The sequence below is a fragment of the Coturnix japonica genome, chromosome 4, assembly GCF_054131305.1.
Source record: "Coturnix japonica strain WE chromosome 4, WE-NBRP24, whole genome shotgun sequence".
Classification (NCBI taxonomy): domain Eukaryota; kingdom Metazoa; phylum Chordata; class Aves; order Galliformes; family Phasianidae; genus Coturnix; species Coturnix japonica.
In genome coordinates this window covers 89288450-89308386 of record NC_140666.1, presented here as the reverse complement: position 1 = coordinate 89308386, position 19937 = coordinate 89288450, and positions in this window count along the sequence as shown.

Sequence of the window (19937 nt, the reverse complement as noted above, 5' to 3'; positions counted from 1 at the left end):
TCCTAGTCTTGGGTTTCTCCTTGACTTCCTCATGATGGTCTACTAAGATCTCCATCCCCATTACATGCCAGGTAACCACACAAACTCTACTCTTAGAACCCATTATCATTTAAGAAGCCTTGAAGAGGACTAAGAACAGATACAGTAATGGGTTAAGAACAGACACAATAGATCCTAACAGCTCCAGTTTAAAGGGATGCAGTGAAAATAAACAGTGGGTCACAATTTTGTGCAGAGCTTGACTTACAGAGCAGGGCAGGAGTGTATGTAGTGGCTTGAATTGGCTTACTAGTGCCCCTACATTACTTTTCACATTTGTTTGCGGCACCCAGGATGCATTTGGCACCAAACATGCTTGGCAGTCTTAGGGATATGATCCCATCCTCTTCTGACCAAGTGCTGCCCAATACCACCATTCAAGATAGAAGGGAGATTCTGGGTTGCCTTAGGACTGCTGAGTTGGATCCTATATTCTCTTTGGAAGAAAGGGTTAATCTTCAGCAACATCCACATGTGTATTTTTATAGAGTTGTGTCCTTCAGTTTTATTTCAAGAAGATTTAATTGCATCTAGACAAACTTTGACAGCTTCATCTGCCCCATTTATAAAGCATTGCTGCCATGAGAAACCTGTGACCTCCCCCAAGAATGTGGGGAAAAGTTTCATTATTGGGTGGTAAAGTTTTCCCCATCGTCCACAGTGTTTTTAATTCAAATTCAGCTGCCTTCCTTCTTGTCCCTCTCTCTGTGGATGTGACAGCAGTTGATCTCTGTCCCCTTTTATATGTTGGATCAGAGTTGCCATGCCAACCTCTTCTTCTGTTGCCAAGCAGACACAGGAGTGAGAGCTCCACTTTCAATCCAGTACCAGGCACAAAATATCACAGGGAGCTGTATCCACCAGGAATACAACCAATTTCAAGATCCTCATCTGCACAACATCTCCCTTTTAAGCCCTATCACCTGGGTATGATGGCATGAAGTCAACCCAAGTCAGGTGTGCCCAAGTTCTGAAGATAAGCTCCTTAATCTTGTACAGACAGGGATGAAATAAAGTTGTTGGGCTTTTTCCACTTGGGAAGGTCAAGCAGGAGGAAAGCTGACATTAAGACACAAGAAAAGCTCTGACCATTAAGCCATACACCAGCCCTCTGGCAGGCTTATAAAAGCTTGAGAGGAACCATGCTCCAATCAGATAGACCAGGCAATCAGGGAAGGAATTGATGGCACCTGGGACAAATCTGTGCATCCAGGTATAACGGAGACTATTTTCTGCTTTAAAACTTGTAATGGAAGCATTAAATTTGTCTTTTGAATTGAATAAAGTAGGTGTTAGAGAAAGCTTAGAGATAAGTAGGAATTTGTTTAATCTCTTACATCTTTCCCAAGAGCTGGCCATCCATGGAAGAAAAACAGCTTTTGTGAGGTTGTTTAGGTTGGGTTGAATGTTGATATAGAACTGTGAAGGTTGGAAAAGAGCTGTGAGATCACAAAGTCTAACTCAACCCCACCATGCCCACTCACCATGTCCCCCAGTGACACATCTCTGCGGCTCTTGAATACCTGTAGGAATCATCCACAGTGATTTGGCTTACACTGTCACTGATACAGCCCCTCCATCCCTCAGCATTTGTCCCTTTGGAAAGGGGTTTGTAAATAAGACCAGGACATTGAAATCCATAAGAGCAAAGCAGATAATTGTAGGGATGGGTTGGGGACCAGCTATCTAATCCTATAGGGCTGACAGTTAAGAAAACTCAGTGGAGCTGTGGGGGGGAACAGGGACACACTGCCACTCTGAAACCATTATCTTGCATCTCCCTTACTACCAATAGCAAAAACAGCAAAAGGCAATCAGGGTTCACGTCTATCTACAGTTAAGACAAGGATGTGACATGATGTTAGGTCATTAGCTTTCAATGAGACCGTGTGTCAGGAGAAAGGGTTCTGCCATTCGAAGAAGAGATGATTTACAGACCTGAGAAATAACGAAGCTTGTAAGGAACAAAGCTTGGAAATAAAACTGCATGCTCCACCTGAACTGCTACCTTCCCGCGTGTGTACTCGAAGCTCATATTTAGTGCTTCTGGTGGCACATTGACAGACGGCTTAGTGAAAACAAATGTTAATGTTAATTAAGCTGGAAAACTTCCCAGATTTTGAGAATGAGTGTGTTTGCTTGGATAATAATTCAGATAGCCTGTGCCCTGCACAGTGCTTTCCTGGGGAAATCTGATCACTCAGAAGCAGGAAATCAAACAGAATTGCTCAGATCTCAGATCTTTTTCCTAGGATAGAGGGGTGCTCCTCCTTACAGCACCCTTCCCAGTGCCTGGACCACCCCAGGTTTCAACAACACAACCTATCAGGCAAGGCTCTGGCAAGGAAATGTTTCCTGACATGCCTCCTAAATCCTCCTTTACCTAATTTCACTCCGGTGCTTCCAGATGATGATAATTAACCTCTTTTTCTGCAGAGGATAGCAAATAGTGAGAGCTTGGAGGTATGAACACAAGCAGGTTGGGCAGAGTTTTGTGTGCATGCAGCCAGATCTCCCTGCTTAATCTAAATAATTGCAGTTCTGTTGGCTTGGACTTGGATTCTACCCTGAATTCACCAGCTGATGATCCTGACCCTTGGTTTTAAATTCCCTGCTACATCCTTTTAATTCAAATCATGGCCACCAGTAGCAGGCTGAGGTGTGTGGATGCCACCAAAGGGCTGTGGGCTAAACGGATGCTACAGCTATATTACCACAGGGATTGGAGTGCTTATATATTAATTTATGTGTTGCTGAAAAGGCTGGGGAGGGGATGGAAATAATAATTAGGAAATGAGTGGATGCACACAGCCAGCCATGGAACCCCTGGTAGCACTTCTATCTGTATGGAGAGCCACTCAATGGCTCAACACAGTCTTATTTTCTGCTTCACTGGGACAACTTTAGCACTATGGATGCAATGAATACTCGGTCCCAGCTGGCAGCTCTGCTTACTATTAGTATTGCAATTAAGTCTCCACAGCATTTGCTTGGGGTGGTTCTCCCCAGAGGGCTCCCTGACATCTTTTGCAAAGGGGCAGAAGAGCAGCAGCAGAGATTCTGCCATAACCCAGTGGAAGGTGGAATGCCAAGATTGGGAAGCTCTGCATGAGCTGCGTTGTTGTGCAAGGCAAGATGCTCTGCAGGCTTCTCCCTGGAATGCAAGGAGATGTGCAACATATTTCTTTTTTAATTGCCACTTGCTTAGAGGTACCCTCCAAACTCTGTCATCTGGGCAGGAAACATTTCCTGCTTCTGCATTTTCTCTTTACGACCTTCATATATTCATCCTGGTTTGCATCAGAGCAGGACTTGGGAGGCACAACCAGGCTGTGCTAGATGTGCTCACACTGACTTGGAATATATGTCCTGGGAAATGTGCCTTCTCGGTGCATTTCCAGCAAAGACATTTAATCTAGTGAACGTACATGGAGTCTCCATCTTAAATCATGGGATTAATGAAGGCTGTGTTGAATGTTGCTTCTGTTGTGTTATGTGCGAGGTCATTTGTGCAAGGGTCCCTTTGAACCTTTGAACCCTTTGAACAAGGGTCCCTGAACAACTGAATGGGTAAATAGAAGGGAAAAAGTGGTAGGAAATGGCAGCTCAGAGTGCAGGAGTGCTTTGGGATGTGGTCATAGAGCTGACATATAGTCCATATTGGGGGGTTAAGCCCCCAGTACTTGATGAGACATCAGGAGGTCAGAGGATGGCTGGGGGACCATTTGGACACTTAGTGGGCATGGTGGAGATGGGTCGATTGTTGGACATGATGATCTCAGAGGTCTTTTCCAACCTTAATGATCCTATGGTTCTGATAGTCTGAAAAACTCCAGAGCACTGTGCTGGTATTGCAGCAACTTCAAGGGCAGAAGATGTCACTGATCGTTTAATTTAACCTCGTATTTGTTACTGAATTAGGCTGGTTAGCAGCACATTGAGAGCTTTAGGGTGAATGTGACTTCTTTGAGGGAGAAATTGAGTCTTGATTTGAAAGCATTCAGTGGCAGAGAGAGGCAGTGCTCTCCACAGCACTTTGTACAAATGGTCCATCGCTCTGCTAAAAATCATTTCTATTTGAATATGTCAGGATCCCACTTCCAGTCATAAATACACCTTTCTCCGCAAGATTAAAGATGGCTTTGCTAACCCAAATTTTATCCTTATGGAAGCACTTACACGCTTTAATCAAACCAGTCACCTATCTGTCTTCTTTCTGATAAACGGAGCAGATTGAATGGCAGAAAGTCTCAGAGCAAGGCATGTCCTCTGGCTCTGAAGCAATTCTTCTTGCACTTCATTTTGTTCTTTTGGGGATGCATTTCAGACCTCTCCCAAGCCCCTCTTTAAAATCCTGACAGCAGACAACTAGCTGCTCTACATGGTCTCATTGGTGTCTGATGTAGAAACAGAAAACATTTCTCTTTTCCTAATTACAACTCCCTGCTCGTCTCCTCCAAGGTCTCTGTTGCTCTCCTTGCTACAGAGGCACAGTTTATGGTGAGCTCCTTGCTTTCCAAGACCCCTTAACCCCACTCCCTAGCATAGCCAGCATTCCTTAAATCTCCATGTGTAGTTTGGCAATTGTCTGTTTAAAATCCCTTTTATCCCTGTTATGACTGATAATATATTTACTTTGAGTAAAAGCTCACGTTAAGCTGTGCAGGGCTTACTACATGCTTGTGCAGATTTCCCCTTAGCAAACACTTTGAGGATTCTTAGATGCATTATAAAGACTTAGCAGTATCTAAATAAATGCATTCCACTAGATTCTTAATATCTTCTTTGGTAATTAATACTAATCAGACTCATAAACAAACCCTTATATTTTTATATTCGTTAAAAAAAGTACTGGAACATCTCGGGAGATGAAGAACTTGTTAATACTTCTCTTCAACCAGCAATGGGTTAAGTATCTCTCTCATGTTTTTAATATTCTGTACAGTCCTTTAAGCCTGGGACTTTCCCTAATGCCTTCAGCTTTCCTAACCAACTGCCTTAATTTCACAGCTTCTCGTTTTTGCTAATTACCATCATCCTTGTTCTGTCTTTCCCCCATTGTCTTCTTATTTCTAATTGTTGCCTTCATTTCAACGCTTGGCCAAAAGGAGATTTTTAGGCCGTGCTGTCCTTTTTCTTCATCTGCAAATAACGGTTGTATATGACAGTGCTCCATTGCACTGGAAACTGCATAAAGGCAGAATGACAAATCAGGCCTTGAGATAGAGCTTGCGCTAATTATAAAACAAGAGAGGAATGGATACGGGCAGATGGGTTTGCATAGACAAATGCTGAGGCAAACGTTCACAGTGGCACCTATGTACAAAACGTCCCATCCAGCCAAATCCAGCCATCTGCATTTATTTGTGATCCAGTGGATGGACAGCAAACTCTTTTACCTGCCAAGACACTATTTCCATACTGACCATCACACTTTAGAATCATAGAATCACCAAGGTTGGAAAAGACCTCTAAGATCACCAACTCCAACCATCAATCCACACCCACTGACCATGTCCCCAAGTGCCACGTCTCCATCAACACCTCCAGTGTTGGTGACCCCATCAATTCCCTGGGCAGCCTGTTCCAATGCATCCTATGATGCACTCCTTTCTAGTTTCTCCACTAAGATTCACAGCAAATGCAAGCAATGGTTTGCTTTTTCCAGCACACCCTGGCTGGGATCTGAAGCAGATGAGCTCTTTAGAGCAATTAACTTATTCATCACTGGGTCAAACTAAGCTTAACCGATGTCTCAGCAAGACTCTGTATAATGCTAGTCTCCCTTCTTCCCCATCCCTGCTCGCCATGTCAAGAAAAGCATCCTTGCCATGTCAGTCTATGCTGATTGCTTCTTAGCAAAGGCAAGTTCATGGCTGCTGAAATGATGAAGCTGTAGTGCTGCAAAGAGTTAAAGGACATGAAAGCCTTTCCAGAAGCAGCTCAGTGCACACAGGCAAAGCAATTGGGAAGCGGGAACATTACTGCCACTGAATGAGTGACCCGTAACATCGTGATGACATGTCGCTATTGTTCCCTTGTAGAATATTTCCTTCAGGAGCAAAATGAGTGAGAAACGAGTTACCAAATGATTGCTATCAGAAAAGAAAAAATAATAATAAATAAATAAAAATTTAAAAAAAATAATAAAATTAGGGGTTGGGGGGATAAAAAGGGGAGAAAAAAAGAAGAAAGGTTTCACAGGCTAAGAGCAAATTACTCTGCAATTCAGAGAGTGATTTCATGGACATGCTGCAGGGATAATGTATTCTGAGTGGCTAGAATTTCATTTAATTCCACTTCATTGTTGAGCATCTTTTCCAGTAGTTTTATGACTGAACACTGTGTGCCCATTTTCCCTGTCCTTAATCTGGCTGTTTGACAATCACTCTGGATAGAGAACGTTGGTGTTTATTTGCAAGATGCCTCTTTACAGTGTATGTCCCGAGACAGAAGTGATAGGGGTGAAATGCCCACAAAGGGATCCTAATTTCAACACAATTGCTGTTTAAGCGACTGACTCGAGCTCTTTGTCTCCATCACACACCCAGGGCAGCACGGGGTTGTCACTCACTTACTGATGAACCAATTAATCAATCGAACTATTTTTCTATTGTGCAGCAACCAGTGGAATTGCCTGCAATGACTGAAGGACGGTATTACGGGTGGAAGAGCTCAGTGAAGCTCTGCACAGCTGCATGCACATTGGGCCTGAAGCAACGCTGGGATGGTCTTGTGCTGAAATCAGGAGTATCTCATGGTTTGCCATAGGCTTTATCAAAAAGGCACATGAATGGTGTCCCTGTTTGTTGCAGGGCTGTTGGATCAGATGGCCTTCAGAGGTCCCTCTAATCTCTAAGGATTCTATGCATTTTGGTTAGTGAGAATGGAGGTCCATCTAAACCCCTGCAATGAGAATTACAGCACCACTCATATACATACCCACAAAAACGAACAAAAAAACTACAAAAACAAAGATTATGACTTGAACATCCCAACGTATGAGTTCTAAATACACAGTTTGGGAGTTTAGGAAGCTCATCTGGGCACAGTTTGGGTAGGTCCTATTGATAAGAAGCATTTTGGTGAGTGTCCAAGGCACCCACAGCTGCCTCAATACCCCAAAACTGCTCTGTGCCTTTTCTCTGAAAGGCAACAAAGGCTCTGAACTAACAACTGCATTGCAAAACCTGCACCAATTAATGGTCCAGGCATACTTTCCACATGGCTTCATGGCCTTTATAAGTGATATGTCTCATGGCTTTCCTCGGAGGCAAGACATTTGGCAGAGCAAATGTTTGACCTGAGGCAGCCACCCCCATTCTTCCCACTTGTTATTCGATGATGCACTTATAGCCTTAAGCTTTTAATCAGATATGACTTCCATCATTTCCTGGACCAATTCTGGGCCATTTACATTGGCCTGCATGTCGCCAGCTGGAAACATCACATTATTCCATTTTTGTACCTTTTCTGCTTCTTTATCTCGTCTTCCTGTGGTGGCTGGATCACCCTGGCTTCTTGTCCATAGCAACATGACAGCAAAATTGTCACTAGTCACTTTCCCCTTATATTCGTTCTGTCCTTAGGAAGCATTTTGATTGCAGCGGGGAACAGGGAGCAAGCTACTGCCAATTTGGGCCTGAAAAACTCTTTGGGGGTTAAAATAACACTCTTCCTTCAAGCTTGAGATCATCATAAGCAAGGCTGCACCTCCAGTGCTGTGTCAGGTTGGACATTAGGAAACATCTCTTCTCTGAGAGAGTGGGGATGCAGTGGCAGAGCTGCCCAGGGAGTAGGGGGTCCCTGGAGATGTTCCAGAACTGTTGGAGATGTGTCATAGAGCCACATGATTAGTGGGCATGGTGAGGGTAGCTTAGGGTTGAATTTGGTGATCTTAGAGGTCTTTTCCAACATCAGTGATGCTATGATTCTCTGTGATGCTGATGAATGATGATGGTGGGACAGCAAAGCCATGCTCACTGTTCTGCAGATCAGAAGCCAGCCGTAGGGTTCAGGTCCAGGTGCACAACTTTCACAGGAGGAGGGCCTGTCTTTTCATTGCTGAATTCATCTTAGGATGAACTAAAAACCCCATTAGACACCCAAGAATCTACTGAAGCTTCATGAGTTTCTCAGTTCCCAGAAATATTACCATATCAAAAAGCCATGACACACAGGCTACTCCCTGGCTCCCAGCTCCCGTTGCCATTTCTACCTCTGGAGAAGAGATTTGGAGAGCTATTCAGTTTGAATAGCAGAGACGTAATATTCACTTTGCTGTGATGTGGATGATCACACAGAAGAGCCACAAGCTTTTCAAGGTTTGTTTTGGGGCATTTTTATTAAAAAGGAAAAAAAAAAAAGGGCAATCTGTTTATTTCCCTGATACTCTGCAGCTCTCCAGAAATAATAGACAAGCATGCGCAAAAATAAATCCTCTTCATTTACTATGAAATAAAGTCAGACAGAGAAAAAGCCACCAAATTTTCCCTTCTTTCCTTCTTTTGAAACTATATTTTCAATCACAACAAAGGAAATTCAAGGCGTTCAACTAAAATTAAGGTTTGGTCTAAAGTAAGACAGTAAAAAATATAAAGTCTCATATTTGGGGGGGAAAAAAAAAAGAAGTTTATATAGAAGGAGTTGCAAGCTATTTGTTAAAATGCACTTGAATTCATAAGTTCTTTTTGCTAGTTGAGTCTTCAGTCCTGCAAAGATTCACCAACACGTTTAACTCACAGTACCAGCAATGCCTTCATGGACTTGAATCTGATTTCTCACGCTCCTGGAAACGGAGATGTATCAAAATCTGTACACGAGATATGAAGTTGAAAAAAGAAAACAGCCTGGATGCTATTCACCTTTCATATCATGAGATTTTCATCTTCCTTGGTGTCCTTGTGTCTCATCGCAATGACATTTGTGCTGCTGTATCTCTCTACACATCTAGGTTGTCAATCCCAAATAAATTTGCTGGCGTCTGCTTAAAAAATAGAAAACCGACACAGACATCAAAAATTGATCCAGCAGAAGTCAATAAAAATGTGTGCATCAGCAAAGCATCACGAGATAATCCAGAAATGTGTTTTTTCCTTATTCTTGCGTAACTGCTATAGCTAGGTTCAGATGACCATGCAAGTCAATTGTCTGATACTTGCATAAGTTTGGAGTAATTCAGCAGTGAAATAAGAAGCTGGGGAAAGGATTAAACCTGTGCTAGTGACAACTGAGGGGGGATAATAAGGGCTAGAAATCTACCAAAGTATGGAGAGGATTAACTTTTTGCCACTGAAGAGGAAGGGCCATTGAAGGAAGCTAATGACAGATCAGCTCAGTTAAAAATGAACTCAAATGGAGTTTTTTCTTTGCAGGATAAGTAGAGGAGCAGTGGAACTTCTTGCTGCAGAGTACTGAGGATGCTGAATATTTCCACTCTCTCTTCCCTGGGCATCTGCTTTTACCTACTCTTATAGCAGGGTGTTGGATGTGTGGTTGGATGCAGTCTTGCCCTATTATTCACTGACATCAGTTCATATCTCAACAAGCTTGGAGTGGTGGCCAAATAGATTTAGAAATATAGAGAGAAATAGATTTATAGTGCTGAATGTTATAACCTCAAGGTCCTAAATGTAGCGTGAAGGCAGTGGTGAAGGTGCAAAGAGTGTTGGGATGGTGTTGGTGAACTGCACAAAGCAAAGGGATCCAATGACTTCTTGTCTGTTTTCTTTCCAAGTGCCTGGCCATAATATTGCTATTTTATGTTATACTACTTAATAGTATTCTATTATTTCATTTCAGTTCATTTTAGTATTGCTAATATTTGCACTCTAGTGTGTGTAAGGCTCAGCTAAGAGAATAACCTTTTTGATTTCAGCATTGACAGGCACAAGGGAAAACTCAGTGTCTTTCGTTAATAGTTGTCAGGCATCTTACATGGCAAAGCACTGGCTTCCCATCTCTAGATCATAGGATCACAGGGATTGGAAGGAACTCCCAGATTCTTCCCTGCAGGGCTCCTCTCCAGCATCTCTTCCCCTATCCTGTACTGCTGCACATGCTTATTACTCCCCAGATGCAAGACTCTACACTTGCTCTCATCAGATTCCTCCCTGTCCAAATCTCCAGTCTGTCCAGGTCTTGTTGAATGGTAGCACAAAGTTCAGGTGTGTCAGACTATCTTCCCAGCTGATGATGGTGATTGGTGTTTACATCAAAAGACATGGCAAAGAGGGGCCAGTCCAACATAAACTCCATTTACGTCAGCTATATTTTTGGTTGTGAACTAGCAATTATATTACTTCCCATTTTCTATTTCATGGATTAGACAGTTTATTTTAAAAGCACGCAGCCACATTTAGACCAGGATGTGGTCCAAAACGTGGGCTGACATTTCTCACTGCCAGCTGATTGTCCTTCATAAGAGTGGTATGGGAAGAATGAACTTAGGTGCTGCTTGATTAACAAGAGCAAGATTACGTCCCTCTGCTTTCTGTCCCTCCTGAGACTAACTTTTCAGTTCTGTTGCCACCAGAAATGAGACACAATCTTCCCTTATGCTGCTCTTGCTCTGGGTATAATTAGAATCACGGGACCATAGAACCGTTTGAGATGGAAGAGACCATGGTTGGATCCTCAGACAAGATCACAGACCTTCAGAAGCACCAGATCACTCTTTGCTGTGGCTATTCACTGGGATCTGAGCTTTCCTAACTTCAGAGAAAACAAGTGATAGTTCAGTGGTAATCCCATTCCCATGGAATTAGGAGCATATAAGAGCTAAGACTACTTGTTTTAAGTTCACTTCAGCTTCAGGATTCATTTGGCAGCAAAACTCGTGAACTGGCAGAAACACTTGATGTTGACACAGTTCACGAAGAGGAAAGAATTTCTCAAGAAAAAAACTTGCTGCTTTCTGGGAAAATATTTCTGATTGCTTCTTTTCCAAAAGCAAATAAACAAATCTTCCAACCAGAAACCCGTTTTTTCAAGCTTACACATTTTGTTCCACATTATGTCCTTATTATCCATTTTAAAAAATTAATAAAACCCTTGGGAGATGAGGCTGTATGGGAGGTTGTAAAAGAGAGAAAGGTCTTACCAGAATAAAAAGAAAGCATGTGATGGGTTCATCTTCCAGCCTTCGTGATTTTATGAATCTGTGATGAAAAATGTGCCATTACATATAATGATGATTGGACTTGATGATCTTAGAAGCCTTTTCCAACCTTAATGATTCTGTGGTTCTATGTAGTTGTGAAGATGAGCATGAGAAAACCCAACAGTGTGTTGTGTGTGTGGATGGTGTCATAAATTTCATTTGTCCCTTCTTTCTCACTGTATTAAATGAAGGGTCAAATGTCTAATGCTGCCAACCTCCAACCTATCCTGTCCCCAGGAAAGCAAACAAGTGAACCCACACTGCAGTATGCTGCATTAGATACTGCACAAACACTGCATGAAATGAGGGTCCTGGCCCAAAGCAGATGCCATTTGGCTGCACAGCAGAGTTGCTTGCAAGTGGAGCATCTTTCAGTCAATGGAGAGGGTACACAAGATGACGTGTAAATGGGGAAAAATTGCATCTCAGCATCTGATACAATGCTGAGAAGACTTATTTTGAGACGATTACAGTTTAAATATTACCACTAGAAGAATTCACTCCTTATCAGATAATTACTGAGGGTTATTTGTCACTGGATAGCATGACCTCCAGGCCCAGCAGAGGAGGGAGTAACCCATCTGAAGGTTGGTTTAGTCTAGTGTAAGCAGGACAGGAAATAATAAACATATCGAGGAGGATTTAATTTTGGTGCTGTCTGTAAATGTCTCAACTAGTTTTAAGTGGTGAAGTGAGAGACTGTGGTGACTGTATCCTAGTGTTGCTTTTGAGAACAAGAGAGAGGCAAATATCTGCCAGGATTAGTTTAGGTCCAGTTGGTCCCATCAGGTAGGATATTAGGTCAAATTTCTCTGAAAGAGTGTCCATGCATTGGAGCAGGCTGCCCAGGTTGGTGGTGGAGTCACCATCTCTGGAGGTGATCAAGAAACACGTAGATGTGGCACTCAGGGACGTGGTTTTGTGGTGCCAAGTGGATGGTTGGACTCAGTGATCATAGAGTTCATTTTCAACCTTTATGATTCTAAATGACCTGGGGATTTCTGACCCTAGAAGAACATCTCCTGCCTTCTCCTTGAGTACAGTGCTGTTGGTATGGAGAGCCTCACCTGCACAGTGTGCTCACAGAAGAGAGCCTCAGCTTGTGCTGCAGTCAGCTCGATTCCTCCTGCCCTCTCCCTACACACTCCCTTTGCTCTCGCAGTAAAGATTTAAGGAAGAAATAATAGTGGTAGGTCATTATGACGTTTTAGTGTGTGTTTTATAGAGCACCATGACTCACTGATTCAAGAAAGAACTTTGCAGCTCACTACGAAATTGCCTGTTTCAATCAATCCTGCTGGTGGTTTCTCTAGGAATTTTATGGAGTGTAACTTATATATGTGTAGTATGTGAGTGTGCACCCATATATATTTATAAAAGTGTATATATATGTGTATACGTGCAGTGGTGAGGAAGACTGTTATTTTTGCTTCTGGAATAACCAATTGAAAGCAAAAAAAAAAAGAAAAAAGAAAAAGAAAAAGAAAAAAAAAGCAATAAAAAGTGTTGTAATGACAAACATACAAGCCCTAAAATGCTGAAAGCAGCACAAGACTCCATCGGGTCAAGAGAAAGAATAGCTGTCATGAATAACCTTGGCAGGAATGTCTAAGAGCTCAGTTGCTCAGAGAGTTATCAGGGTCATTGTCTTTGTTTAGCTTTTTTGTGACTTAGATGCAGTCACCACCTTCTATGGCTCTAAAACTCTTGGGACAGTGATTCCTGAAGTTTCTTTGTGAGTCCTCAGGTTGTGGATGAACAGGCCATAAATCAACCTTTTGTTGCTGGAGCACAAGAGCAGATTTTCTCTGCACTGTTTTCGGTTTGGATACTACAAAAAGAATGCTGAGCTCTTATCGGAGAGAATGTGGCCATTGCTGGAGTAGGAAATATAGTGCCCCAGGGCAGATATATGTATGTAGATCTGAAAGTAATGCCTTCTGTTTATTTCTCTTTCACAGACCTATTACAACATCATTGCTAGGAAGGTATTAACCCATGCAGTCCATCTTTCACTGTGTACACATAAACTATTTGGTCTCTGTATTCATTCAACACACGCACACTTTTGGAGCAGCCCCCATAATGAAACAAGAGGCATTACTTTTGGAGCATACCTCATACATGGTCTGTGTGCCCCATTAAAAACAAAACAAGCAAAACTCTAAACCCCAAACTTTTTTGTACCTTCATGTCTTCCAGGTGGGAAAATAGAAACCCTGGAGGTAGCACTAATAAAGGTGCGTCCAGTATGGACTTGGAGCAGATCCTGAGTTGAGATTAAAAGTGCTTGGGGAGAACTGAAGCACTGAAGGAGGGAGAAGTGAACAAGCAAAATGGTTTATGTGATGGTGATTTTTTGTAAAAGCTTCATTTTGGATGGAGACAAGCACCTTAAATGCTTCAAACAAGCTTGTGGGAAGCGTAGATGGAGAAGCTGCTTCCTGCTGGGGAATGGCATCAGACCTTTCAGCTTGGATTTGCATGTGGAAGCCTGACGTTTTTGCTGTTGGCTACTTTGGGAAGGGAAGGAATCTCCCGGGCTCATTCAAGGGCTTAAGTTTAACTATTGCATCAGTGGAATAGAATACACAAGCACAGCTAAAGGGGAAACTGAGGCAGCAGCCACTTCCTCAGGGGAAGACTTTGAGCTCTGAGCTTGTACCTTACATTTGTTTTGTGAAGGAACAAGTTCACAAAATCATAGAACCACTAGAAAAGACCTCTAAGATCCCCATGTCCAGCCCCAAAGAAGGCAAGATTAGAGGTTACCCAATGAAAGTGCATGAGCTGCAGCGGGAGAGCAACCAGACAGACATTCAGCAGAATATCTGTGGGCTTGCTATCTAAGAATCTTTTCTTGGCAATGGAAGGAACAGAAATTCTCTATAAGAGAGTTATAAAGTTCTCTATATGACTATCCAGAGGCAAACTGTAGGAAGGTACTCAAGAAAGGACAGGGTGCTGGAGGGCAGTCTATAGGATATGATGTAAATAGGAAAGATTATCTCAGTGTGACTGCTTGGGAACTGCTTGTGACATCATGTTTAAGAGTGCACATCAATCAGTGTGTTCTACTTCCTTTACTCTAGAAAGAAGACTTGTCCTCCTCACATAGGAGACTGGAGTTGTAGTCTGGTATTTATTATAGTTAATTAACTAAACAATCATACTTCAATTACAGTATCAGTAATGAATTTAGGATATCATCCTGTCCCTGTAGAATCATAGATTCACTGAGGTTGGGAAAGATCTCTAAGATCCCCAAGCCCAACCTCAAGCCATCTCCAACATGCCCACTGACCACATCCCTCAGTGCCATATCTCCATGGTTCTTGGCCTCCTCCAAGGACAGCGACTCCCATGTAGCAAAATGAATCTTTAAAGAGAAGAAAGAAAACACCAGGAAGAAATCTTACCATGCAAGCCATCTGGTACTTCCCTTCTGACTTCCAAGCTGGTCACAGAGCATAATGGGACCAAACTGCTCTCATAGGATGGAGCATCTGTGTATGCAGAAATGAGAAATTCTTCCTGAAATTCAGGTATAACTCTAACTTGCAGTGTGTACTTAACAAGATTGATCGTGCATCCAACTCACCCTGTCTGTAAGGTGCTCTGGGAGAACCAGAATCCATAACTCCGCTGTTTGTGCATGGATGGCTACATTAAAGGACTCAGTCCTTTTGCATCTGAACTCTGTTTAACAGTAGTACATGCATTTCTGCTGCCATACCAAACCCTGTGTTTCTTATATGTTGTTAATCTTCTCTCTTTAGCACTTAAATGTTATTTATAGCATCAAACCAGAAAGCCCAGGGTTCCATGCACATGGTGGCATCGGGTCTCTTGAACTCGACCTCTGCAAACTCACAGTGTATCTGAGCTCTTCCTGTGACATTTTTCTCACTGGGAGCATCGTTTCAAATCTGTTGATTTTCAGCCAGATGCCTTTTTTTTCCCCCATCAGATTTATAGAAGCACTGAGGTCCTTGAGCCAAAAGAATTGCCTGAAATTTGTCGATGGGTTCAAAAGTCATGAAGGAGAACGAAGACAGATAGCAGATATTTCAGTTACATAAAGGGCTCGTTTCCCCAGGAAGCCATCCTAAAAAAAATAATCACGCCTTTCACAGAATATTTATGTAGACAGAACCATCAGATAAGAGCCTGAACTATGCATGCATTCAGGATTCCTAGTGGAGAGGAGTCCTCCCACCCGCATTGTCTCACCCAGAGATCCTGACAGGAAGCTTTTATCCCATCCAAGATGTGTCTTGTGACAGAGCCAAGCAGAGACCTCACATAGCACGGGGGTTTCAGTCCACAGCTCTTGCTCTTCAGGGTTTCAAGCATATACCTGCCAAAAATAACAAGTCCTGTTAGTGACTTTCTAGGTTAGAGCTGTAAATCTGGTAGCATGAGGACTCTCCCAGCCTCAGTAGCAGTCGTGCTTTACCCACTGGATTCCCATTTCATTTGCCTTGCTGGATTTGCAAGAGAACTCAGATACAGATGGTTCATGTTCTCCAGGGAATAAGGATCCTTGCACCCATGCAGGCTCCTGACTCCTTCCTGAAAACTTGTTCAGGTTGCTCTTCCAATGGATGGGTTGATGTTTGAATTAGATGGTCTCATCCAACCTTAATGATTTAATGATTCTATGATTAAGATTAGAAATGACTTAGGATATCTACCCCAGCCTGTAGTTGAACCCATGAAGCTTATGGGTAATTCTGACCCATCTGCAAGCCTCTTGTGAATTACTTCACTGTCACAGACCATCATAAATGCCACTAAGCAGCAAGTCAAAGTATCCGAATTGAGATTAAGACTTTCATTCTGACCCTGGGCTCTGTAAGGGTGGGGTGTGGGCTTGGCTCAATCAGGAAAAAAACAATGAGAAAAGATTGGCCAAAGGGAGGATTACAGAAGTGTTTGTTGAGAGGATATCTGAAGTTCTCCAGTTCAGCCTTCCACTTGAGAAAGGCAATCTCCAATCGGAGGTCAAATCAGCCATACCACTTTTTGCCAGGCAGCGTGGAAATCATAGAATCATAGAATGACTTAAGTTGGAAGCAACCTCAAGGATCATCAACCTTCCCACTACTTACAGTGCCATTTCCCTCAGTCCTAAATAACTTCCCAAGCACGTTAGGTCTTTACAGGTGCAGTGGAAAAGACCTTTAACTCCTGAAATTCTTTTAGTGGAGCAAGGTTTGCAGTCTAGTGTCTCAGACCATGTGTGAGCCAGTGACCTCCCTTAGACCCAGAGATCACTCCCTTCAGTTTAGAACTGAACTGAGCTCTGAAGAGCTTTTGTGCTTGTAGGTACAGACCTCACGTTTCTGCAAGCATGATCTCAGTTGTCAATGAACATTTTGGTCTCATGGAAACCCTCTGCAGTGCTAAGCAATGGCCTTCGGGCACTCACAACCCACATACGAATCACCCAAACTCTTCTTCAGAGGGTGCTTGACACAGAATGAAAGGAGTCACGTCAAAAGGTAGCTGCAGAGACATGCCGAGTAACTGTGGGGGCTGTGCCAGCTTCTGTCACATGAAAGGGTTGTGCAGGCATCAGAGAACATCAAAACCACGTTTCCTAAAAACACGGGATGTGGTGGTGTCGTGCTGGTTGAACAGGAGCCCTAAGAGATCAGTGCTTGTCTTGTTTGGGTAGCAGCGTTTGATGGAGATGTTCCTCTTTCTTGTGGGCTGACAATGCCCCACTGCTGAAAAAATGAATCCAAGGTTCTGACAGTCAGCAAGGCTCCTGGAGCAAGCAGGGTTGATTTTGCTTATGTAGCATGTTACGTGCTCTTCTGTGCTACTGCATTTCATTATAGAATGAGTAACACCTCTGGGAGGGTCTCAGTGCTGTTAGGAACTCAACTACTTTGAAAGCATCCCTTGGAGACATCAGCACTGGTGGTTTTATGGATGGAGTGAGGGGAACATTCGGATGCAAAGCCAGGGGGCACCATCCCATGCTCTGTCACCCACAGCTGATGCAGCACAGAGGCACTGTGGGGTTGGGGATGGAGGCTTGCTGCAAGCAGGCAGGGTTGGCCCCAGCGAAGCAAAGAACAGAAGTGATTCTTCATAGGTGAGAAGCAGTTACTGCGGCACTGGTAGTTATTTTCTCATCAGTCACATTGAGCTCATAGAGCATTTCCAATTTTATTTGCTATTTTAAAGTGACAGAAGAAGCAGGGATCTCTTCACTTCCCTCCCACAGAGGCCAGCTACTCAACATAGGTGGGAATGGCATCTTAATTCCTTTTTTACCGGGCTGGTTGATACCTGTTATATCAAGAGGATGGCATTTCTCTGAGTGCAGGCTGCAGAATTCAAGTGAAATAATAAGCACAGAGAGTGGACTATTGTGATTATTTCTTTGATGATATTTGGAAATGCAAAATTATAACGTTTCAGACGAAGAGGGGGTTGGGTCTTCTTTGAAAGTGGGGGGAAAAAAGTTTCCCTTTCCAGGAAGAGCACTTAACAATATGCAAGCAAAGTGGATAAAAGCAGCTCGGTAACAACCCCAATTGCACAGAGATCGACTCCTGCATTCCTGCACATCTTTGCCTTTTTGACATTTAACTTTAATTTATAGCAATTTAGCTTGCTCTTAGAGGCTGCGCTGTACGTTTGGGAAAGCAAAGTGATCTGTTAAATGTTTGTCTGCAATTCAAATCAGGCACAAAGCAGCTTTGTCTTTCCCTCAAAAAGGAAAAGATGGTGATCCCCCTACACACATCTGAATGTTCTTATTTTGGAATAGAGAGACAGGTTATTCTCCTATTAGGAATTAATTAATAGATGAGTCTACCACTACAAATTAGTTTGGCCCATTGGTCAAGAGTAACAGAATTAGATGCTCATCGTTAGATAGCTAAATATGCGGTCAGGTGGGTGGAGGTGCAATTTGTGTCCTGACCCTATGGCACATCCCACATCCCTGCTTTCATTTAGCTCTGGTATCTCATCACATCTGATGTTGTTAATTGGGTCCAAAGGGGCCTCGATCTGAGTCCTCCCAAAAAGGGCCAATTTTCTGCTATGGATAATGATAGGACAAGGGGGAATGGCTTTAAACTGAGACAGGGGAGGTTTAGATTCGATCTTAGGAGGAAGTTTTTCACTCATAGGGTGGTGATGCACTGGAACATGTTGCCCAAGGAGGCTGTGGATGCCCCATCCCTGCAGGCATTCAAGGCCAGGCTGGATGTGGCTCTGGGCAGCCTGGGCTGCTGGTTGGTGACCCTGAGCATTGCAGGAGGATTGAAACCAGATGATCATTGTGGTCCATTTCAACCCAGGCCATTCTATGATTCTATGCTTCTATGAAGTGTAGGGAGAGGAAACAGAACAACTATGTTTAGGCAGCAGTGACCCATTCAGCTCACTCATGGAGTCACACTCTTCTGATATTCAAGGCCATTGGCTACTGAGATTTCTCTTTGCTGTCCATACACACCATTTGATTGTCCAAAAGCATAATTTCCTTTCATTCATTTCAAACAACACAAAAAGAGTGTCAGGTGTCCAGGAAAGAATTAATTTTGCCATTATTTTCTGCCTCTTCCTGCTCACGAATTCTCTGCAAGCAACTGGTGATTTTCCCAAGGTTGTGAATTATTCAGAATTATTCACTGATGACCTTGTGAATACACTTGGACTTTTCCGCTGTTCTTAAAGGAGAATGTGAGTGGGATAACCTCTGAAAGCAGGGACAATGCTGAGGTCCCCAAGTTGGCTTCTAGGAGAGTTGCGTGGGATGGCGCATCTGCAGCTGACCTCGGTCACATCATTTAATGCCTCTGAGCCACTGATTCTGTATCTGGAGCTGGACCTTTCCTTCCTTAGCAAGGGCTGCTTTGATGATAATGATGAAATTATTCATGTCTGTGAGCTGCTTTTGTGCTAATGTCAGCGTAGGGCCAAGTGGAAATATACTGAGCTATTAATTCAGAAAGGTGTCATGCTGAAGGTTCTGCTTCTTGTTGGGTGAAAAACTTAAAAACAGGTTTCTGGGGCAATTTTGAAACTTGGAAGCAAGTTCCTAGAAACTGGGCGTTATCTGAATACAAGCTATGGTTTTCAGTATGGGAGCAAGAGACTGAAATCCAATAGCCGCTTGAATACAGGGCCTTCTTTTAGCCTCCAGAGACTGTGACCCCACCACCTCCCTGGCCAGCCTATGTCAATACCCAACCACTTTCATAGAAGAAATGTTTCCTAATGTCCAACCTGAAATATGACATCAAGATGAAAATCATTCATGCAACACCTTGCTTTGTATCTCTGACCTCCTGCACTGTGTTTTGTAGTGCACACCACCTACATCCTTCTGTAAAAAGCCTTTTAGATGGGGGGGAAAACTAAGAAAGTGTGACAGTTTCAGGAAGTAGAAGCCCATGGAGATACGAATGTTGGCATCTGTTCTCCATTGCTCACATTGCTGTTTGCCTTCTCTGACAGCTGTATCCAGGTGTGCTCTGGGACTGTACCCACTCTGAAGTGCAAATCCAGCATCCTCAAGACTTGAGGTAAGCAAATGATGTGGGCCTTGGCCAGTTCTGTCATCACGAGCCCACAACTTCATATCTTGTGTGCATTACCAGGTTTGCCTACTGCTATGTTTTCTCTTTTGTCAGAGGTGTAGATTTTAAAGACATCAGAGTGTCCCATCTTCTGCATAATACTCCACTTTCTGTTAAGTCCTGCA